General features: G+C 33.6%; 1 non-coding gene across 1 annotated transcript; it reads left to right on the forward strand.

The window, feature by feature from the left end:
* Nucleotides 1-5,048: 5,048 nt before the first annotated feature.
* On the forward strand, nt 5,049-5,155 carry LOC127088883 (small nucleolar RNA R71). Its single transcript, XR_007790694.1, has one exon. It is a non-coding gene; the product is annotated as a small nucleolar RNA R71 (small nucleolar RNA).
* Nucleotides 5,156-8,046: the final 2,891 nt, after the last annotated feature.

Below are 8,046 nucleotides of genomic sequence, written 5' to 3' on the forward strand. Positions count from 1 at the left end.
GAAAATAAAACGATATTATACATAAAAGATTACATAAAGAAGCTTATAAGGAGAAATGTAGGTTTTCCTCACATTAGGCCGCATGTTCGACATATTCGTTTGGAACACCTTATAATTTTCTTTCATATTTCCTTCTTAGGATCCTAGTACTTCGAGCTTTATTGCTTCTTTCTTCCTGCAATTTTCAAGTGCTTTATCATTCTCAACTATTTTGAATGTTTTAGCAGTAGCCTTGTCAAACACATAATCGCACACGGGACAATACCGCACTTCTTGATTCATATTTTATTTTTATTGTAGAAATTCTTCTAAGATTTCCACTGGTTGAGGGTAAATCTTGTATCATAAGTTTTTTCCAAACCTCTTAATAATAATAATGTATATTTGTTATTTTTCTTCTATTGGCTTTGTTTCAACCAAGTAGATTCCTAAATTAGGTTATGCATAGTTAGTAACCACTTTGAAGGGATCTTCTCAACCTTCTTTGATGTCATTTCCTTATCTTCAAACTCTAACCTTACTTCCTCAATCTCCTTTTGGATGATGTCTATGAAACACACACAAGCATTAGTATGATGGTCGTACATATCATGTATTTTGTAATATTTTCTTCTTCAATTTTGTTCTTAAGGGGGAATTTCATGGCTAACACCAAGCAATATTTGTTTTTCTTTTAAATAAAACAAAAAAATTGGTTTAACTTACTTATATCAAAATTATATATTTTTCTATTAGCCTTTATGAGTCTCTTTTGAGTTCAAAGAATTAAACATGGAACACTTATAAGGTATGTGAAAGTGGTTTTTCAACCATATTTAGACTCCCATAGTTTAGTTCATTGACGTCATCATCATACTCTTCTCCATATTCGGCTAATGTTATATAATTGTTCTTTTTCTTTTGAGGGAATTTCCCCTTTTTTTCGTGGTTTAATTTTTTTGGTTTTCCTGTCACTATTAACCAATTGAGACATATCCCTTAAATGTTGACTCACCATCTTCTTACACACATCATAATTTAGACTTATAGTGACCGTTTGGATTAAATCATATTTGAGAATACTAATGAGACACACTACTACAAATAAGTGATCTTACCTCCGTTGAAAATGGAGGTTTATCTCGATTTGTTGGGCGAAGTAAAGAAGAGTGTCATGGAAAATGCACCACTTTTCCCCTCGTTTGATATGGAATCCACTGGAAAAGTTGTACTGGTTATGAGTTTGATCTCCAACAATAATATTTTTATATTTTGAAAATTGGAAAACGTACGCCCCTTATTCTATTGGCCAATTTTAGTATTTGAAATAAAAAATAGGTATTTATCTCGATTGAGAGTTACAATCGAGAGAAAAACATTATTAAAAAATATAAATCTATATAAATATTACATAATTTTCATTTATATATATATATATATATATATATATATATATATATATATATATATATATATATATATATATATATATATATATATATATATATATATATATATATATATATATATATATATATATATATATATATATATATATATACATTGTTTCAACAAACAAAAAATGACACAGATACATTTATATCATACTAATTTAGGTTACTAGGCAACAACCCAAATAAAATCAGTTTAAGTCATAAAATCTAGGAAGCTGTCGGTCCAACATGAACAAATGTCATATATATATCTTCTTATGTGAATGGCGCCGCATCGTTAAACACCAATAATTTGAACAAAGTTTAAATTAGGTTAATACAATAACAAATACATTTAACTTTTAATCTCTACAACACCAACATAAACATTTTACTAGCTAACAACAACAACAATAACTTAACAATTAACATAAATAAATTACATATGTTGTGAATTGATATCGTCAAGAACAGACCAAAATATGAGATAAAAATTGAGTTTCTTGAATAAACACAAGAAACCCTATTAAGTTTTATAAAAGAGAGAGAAGAGGGAAGAAGAAGAAGAAGAATTAGTTAAAACTATTTTACTATTCACTTTCTCAATAAGGGTTAAAAATTACAACTGAATACCAACAATTAACCTCTCTCAACAACCTGAGAGAACTAGTCTATTCATAGACTACTAAGCTAACTTAAACAATTGTGTTTAACAAAAGGCCCAATTCGACATACTAACATAAAATACAAGTTAACATATTTCGACAACATGCTTGAACAAACTTCAACTTCAACATGCAAAACTCCTGTCAAAATATCAAGTTATCCCTGTCGAGATTTGAGTTCGGTATAAGTCCTCACAAATCTCCATCTTGGAACAAACTCTACAAACATCAAGGGAAAAACTAGCTTTCTTCATGCAACTTTATCAACTGCATACAGTGGAAAAACTTGCAGCTTGACAATGTCTTAGTGATCCTATCAACAACATTTTCTTCAGTTGAAACCTTCAGCACTTGGACTTCTCCATGCTCGATTATCTCTCTGATAAAATGTAGCCTCACATCGATGTGTTTGGTTCGTTCATGATAGGCTGAATTTTTTGATAGGTGTATTTCACTTTGACTATCACATTTAACAATGATAACTCGACCTTGAGGTTTCAGCTCCTTAGCAAAACCTTTTAGCCACAATGCTTCTTTCACATCTTCAGTGAGAGTAATATACTCTGCTTTAATGGTTGGTAATGCAACAACCTTCTGAAGTGTCGCTTTCCAACTGATTGGGCCAAACATAGTGAACATATATCAAGAAATAGATTTTATGGGATCCATACATTCTGCATAATTAGAGTCGACAAATTCTTCGATTTCGACTTTGCTATCATCACCAAAGGCTCCACCATAAATAATACGAGTGCAACTTTCCATTAGATGTATTTTGTATGATGTCAAAACTAGGACACATTATCGTTTATATATATTGGACGGTATCCTCTGATTCTCAATGTGCATCTTAGTATTAGGAAGCATAAAAACATTTGGAAATAAGTTGGAAAAGGTTTTATGCTTATTTTTTATTTATCAAAAACAAGTTTTATGGACAAAATAACCTATGTGTCGACACATACATGTTTCAGGTTGACACATAGAAGAAAAAGGTTTCTATGTGTCGACGCATCTATTTTTCAGGTCGACACATGTCCTGCATTTTTAAAGCCTGTAGCTTCTGTTTGATGTGTCACCTCTAAAGGTCTACACATGACCTATACAAGTCGATGCATGACCTATACAAGTTGGCACATGCTTCAAACAGGTCGGCTCATGAGTTACACAGGTTGGCTCATGCAACATATTTTTCCAAAAATTCACATCTTTTTCAAATCTTTTGCATTCCTTTTGCCTCCAAACATGCATGGATATAAATACTTCATACATGAATCATTTCTAGTGAGGTTCTAGAGCAAGGTTCTAGAGAAAATCTAAATAAAACCGGGATTTCAAAGAATTCTCAACATCTTCAACCTCATTCTATGCATACACACAAACAAACTACACATAGTCATTATTTGTTTGTGTGCCATCTAGAATTAGGGTTGATAACATCCAATTTAAGATTGATTGAATTGTAAATTGGGTTGAGATCTTTGAGGGTTTCAAATAAGAAAACCAAGGTGGTATTTTCCTTCAAGATCAATTTGGGATTTGAAGGTTTTGAACAAGATTACGCAATTTAGATCCGATCGAGTGAAGGCTTTAAAGAACGGAGGGTTCTTGAAAAGGAGTAGCATGAGACGAAGGATCATATTGGTAAATCTTGGATTACAATAATTCGTGGTTTGGATTCGATCGAGTGAAATTTACGAAAAATAAGGGGGTTTCTTATAAAACAGTAGCATGAGACGGTGAATCAAATCGACATTGTTGAGTTACTTGATCAAGCTTTGATCAAGGGAAGAGAAGGTGTCATAATAAACATCAAACTTAGGGTTTGTAGGATTGGATTGCTACATCTCTAATATATACATACTTTTGTAAAGTAAGATTAATTTTATTATCCCAATTCGAGTTCGAATTGAGGGCAGACGTACCCATAGTAAGGCCGATTGGGGAACTACCTAAACAAATCCTTTTGTACTCTTTCTCCCTCCCTCTCTCACACACTCTCTCTATCTCTTTTATTTTCAGTTTGAAAATTGTTGAGTTCATCGATCGTGCGATCAATATGTTTGGATAAAATTTTTTATTACATTTTTAAAAAGGTTTGTTGAAGTTGATCATAATCCTTTAGGTTGTGATTGGGTTTTAAGATCAATAAATTAACATAAATTTCCAAACAATATCGATTGTAGACAAGGTGTTCGATAATTTGTCTCAATAGATTTTTTGTGTGATTGATCATTAGAAATAGATTATCCTTGTAGCTTAGCATTCAATTGGAAGTGACTAAAAGTATTTGATCAATTTGTGTTCACTATCATACATTAATAGCATTATCACATATTCGAGCTTTTCGATAGAGGTTCGGCTAGACGATTTGATCTGGGTTATTTCCGTTTGCCATAAACATTTCAAAAAAAGATTTGTTAGTTTTTTTAACTAGTGATTTACTCACCCCATCTAGATCGAAACCTATCGTCTAACAAGTGGTATCACGAGCTCCGGTTAATTCCTTTCTTAATATTTCCTTATTAGAAAATGGCTATGGAACTTAAAGGGGCGTACAATAGAGCACCTATTTTCATCGGAGAAAATTATGGCTATTGGAAAGCTTGTATGCGTATCCATATCAACTCAGTTGATAAGGGTGTATGGGACATCATCATCAATGGTCCTAATCAAATTACAATGACCAATGGTGAAGGCATCGTCGTACCATAACCAGAATATCAATGGAATGATTATGATGAGAAATTATGGTCACTTGACTGGGAAGCACAAAATATTCTCATATCCACACTCAATATTGATGAGTATTATCATGTTTCTTATTGTGAGACTGCCAAAGCTATGTGGGACGCATTAGAAGTTGCCCATTAGGGAAGCAATGAGGTCAAACCAGCTAGGATCAATACCTTAAATCAAGAGTTTGTACAAAAGACCATTGTAGAAGGTGTGAATTACTAACCAGTCTTCTAAACCATGGTGTGGGCAAAGTCTCATCATGTCCTTATATCTTTCCCATGCTTCGAAAAGAGATTCGTTATCTTTTTACTTAAATCCATTTATCTGGGCTCTCAACATAGCTGTTTTGCTTGGAGGAAAATATCGGGCAAGAAAGACTTTCGTCAACTCATTCCATGTGGTGACTGAGTTGGAAGGAAGAGACTGAAGCCATCTTCTAGCTTTATCTCTTAACGAGAAAGGAAAGAGACGAAGTCGAATCGCCTATGAAGTGACACCATTAGCTTTAACAGTGTCAGCGTATTGGACAAATACGGATAAATGAAGGTTTGGATCCTCGGTAGGATTTCCAGAAAATTGATTCTGTTGCACTGCCTGCAACAACGAAGGTTTAAGTTCGAAGTTGTTCGCTTCGATTGCGGGTGGAGCAATACTCGAATGCGGCTCATCTTGCGATGGAGCAGCGTAATCTCGAAGAGCACGAGCTGGTTCGGCCATCGCTGGTATTGTTAAAGGACGAAGATTTTTGAGATCAGGAATTTCGATTGGAGGAAGATTGTTTCTAACACGATACTCCCGAATTCGTCATAATAATCGGAGATATCGTTCAACGTCGTTGATTCGTAAGTAGTACGGCTCGCCTTGTGAGCGAGTGTGTGGCATACAAATCAACGAAAAAAAAGGGAAAAATAAAAATAAAAATTGCCTAAGTCTCTACAGTGTAACAGGAGAGTTACGATATCGACTAAATAAAAGTCCCCGGCAACGGCGCCAAAAACTTGATCGCGACTTTATGAGTCTATCGGGGTACTAACTGCAAGTGCACAGCTTAATCGCGTAGTTTTAAAAGATATCGATCCCACAGGGACTTAATGAATCGATCTACCGTTTTTCTAGGGTTACTGCGTAAAGCTAAGGCGGATGATACTTTAATGATTAGGGGGAAAAGTAAAACTAAATTTGGATCTAGATAAACTATCAAATAATATGGATATCAGTATGTAGTTCGTCGTAATTAGGGAATCAAATCTTCGTTGGTCTTTTTCTTACTTTTAAAATAAGTCTTTTCAGTAGACACTATTAATTAAAAGTCTTTTCCTCAAACTCTCGCTCTGTTGAATTAGACTATGACTTTATATTTTAACATACGCTCTCACTATTTCGTTAAATCTAAAATGACTTTTTGAAAATAATAGAATCTATAGAAACTCCTTTTTAGAAAATACTAATCGTTTAAACACCCTCGTCTCAAACTCTCGCTCTGTTGACTTAGATTATATGATTAAACTTAAATGCTTAACTCTCGTCCTCACATTTAACTTTTAAAAATAATTTTTGAAAATGATTAGAATTTAATTAACCTTAAAAATTGCTTTCGCCCTGATTTAAAGTTAATGTTCAATTTACACTGTCTAGTTAAAAACTCAAACTGTCGTTCTATTGATTTTAACTTCTTTATGTCTTTTACTCTCGTACAAAAACCTTGGTATTAACTCTGTAAATTGAGACCAGAAAAAGAGTGACTATATTTTGAAATAAATTTAAACCAACTCAATTTTGATTCCTTTATTCCGCTTACTTTACATACCGATATCTAAGTTAATTTGCCAGACATGATAAACATGCATAAACAATAATCATGCATAAATACGGCTATATCAAACAAACAATATATATAAACATCGGAACAAAGCATATATAAATTAAAACGATAAATTAATTAATTAATGAACCTGGAAAAATACTAGAATTCTGGATTTTATCTCCTAGCTTCGATGCTCGAACACTCCACCACAAGCCGGTTGGATTTGTTCTTCACAATTCTCTATCAGATAGGAAAATAAAACAAGGAAATAAAATACTATGATCTAACGTAAGGTTAGATCCAGTAAAATTACACAATAATTTCCGGTGTAGAAACTATCGTGAGAAAATAAACTGTATGCTTCGGAAATTAAACTAGAAAAGAAAAGGAAATAAATTGCTTGGAAATTTAGAGTGCTGGAAAAATAATGCTGGAAAAATATTGCTGGAAAAATTTGCACGGCGAAGAGAGATCAAGAATCATCCTCAATTGGCTTTTGTGAGGTCTATTTATATTCACCTCTCAAAATAACCGTAGTAGAATGAGTCTTCAGCGTGGTTCAAAGCGTGCATGAGAAAATTTAGGGGAAAAACGTTCACTCGGGACGTGACGCTCGGCATGTGCTTGTGGCGGTCGTGACAGCCATTTCCTTTGTTCCAAACGTGGGCTGGTCTTTGGTGCTTCAGCTTGCTGCTTTTCCTAGAAAATCCTCTTTTTGCACCCCTCTTCTTTCTTTTTCACATATGCTTTAAATAATGATACCTGAAATAAATAATAAGAAAATACCGAGTAATATCGAATAATATAAAATAAACTAAATCAAATAACGATATAATTTAATTAAATCAAGTCTAAAAATGTGATATAGTTTCATGTTATCAAACTCCCCCACACTTAGACTTTTGCTTGTCCTCAAGCAAGAAACAATGTAGAAATCGATTTTAAAATATTAGCCAGATGAAATTTCCAAACACACATCAATTCGTAATAGGTTGCAAGTAAATCTCGTTTAGAAATAACCTGAGTTTAATCGTAACATCAAAAGCTACCGTAACAACACTAGATAACCCCACCTTATGCAAACCAGTTCGAGTCATGCTATTATAGCTCAACCTAGTTCTTTTACTCTTATTTCACCCGTTTTCATTCGAGCGAAATCACATTAAGCCCTTTATCTTTTCGCGCACATAGTGGAGTAACCGATTAGCGATTCTGATCCCCTTTTAGTTAGAAGTTCTGGTACATAAGTTGGATAACTTCTTTATTTAGTCTATTGCAAATTGCGGGGGATCGGACCGTAGTCCGCCCTACCAAGTTCAGCACCAGAAACCGCTGAAGCAACTCACAATGGATCATTCATACTATGTTTTTGTAGGGTCCGCAACCTTTGGATTAAATGATCGGGTAAGGATCACCTAACTTAATT

This window comes from Lathyrus oleraceus, chromosome 5, assembly GCF_024323335.1.
Source record: "Lathyrus oleraceus cultivar Zhongwan6 chromosome 5, CAAS_Psat_ZW6_1.0, whole genome shotgun sequence".
In the NCBI taxonomy this organism is placed as follows: domain Eukaryota; kingdom Viridiplantae; phylum Streptophyta; class Magnoliopsida; order Fabales; family Fabaceae; genus Lathyrus; species Lathyrus oleraceus.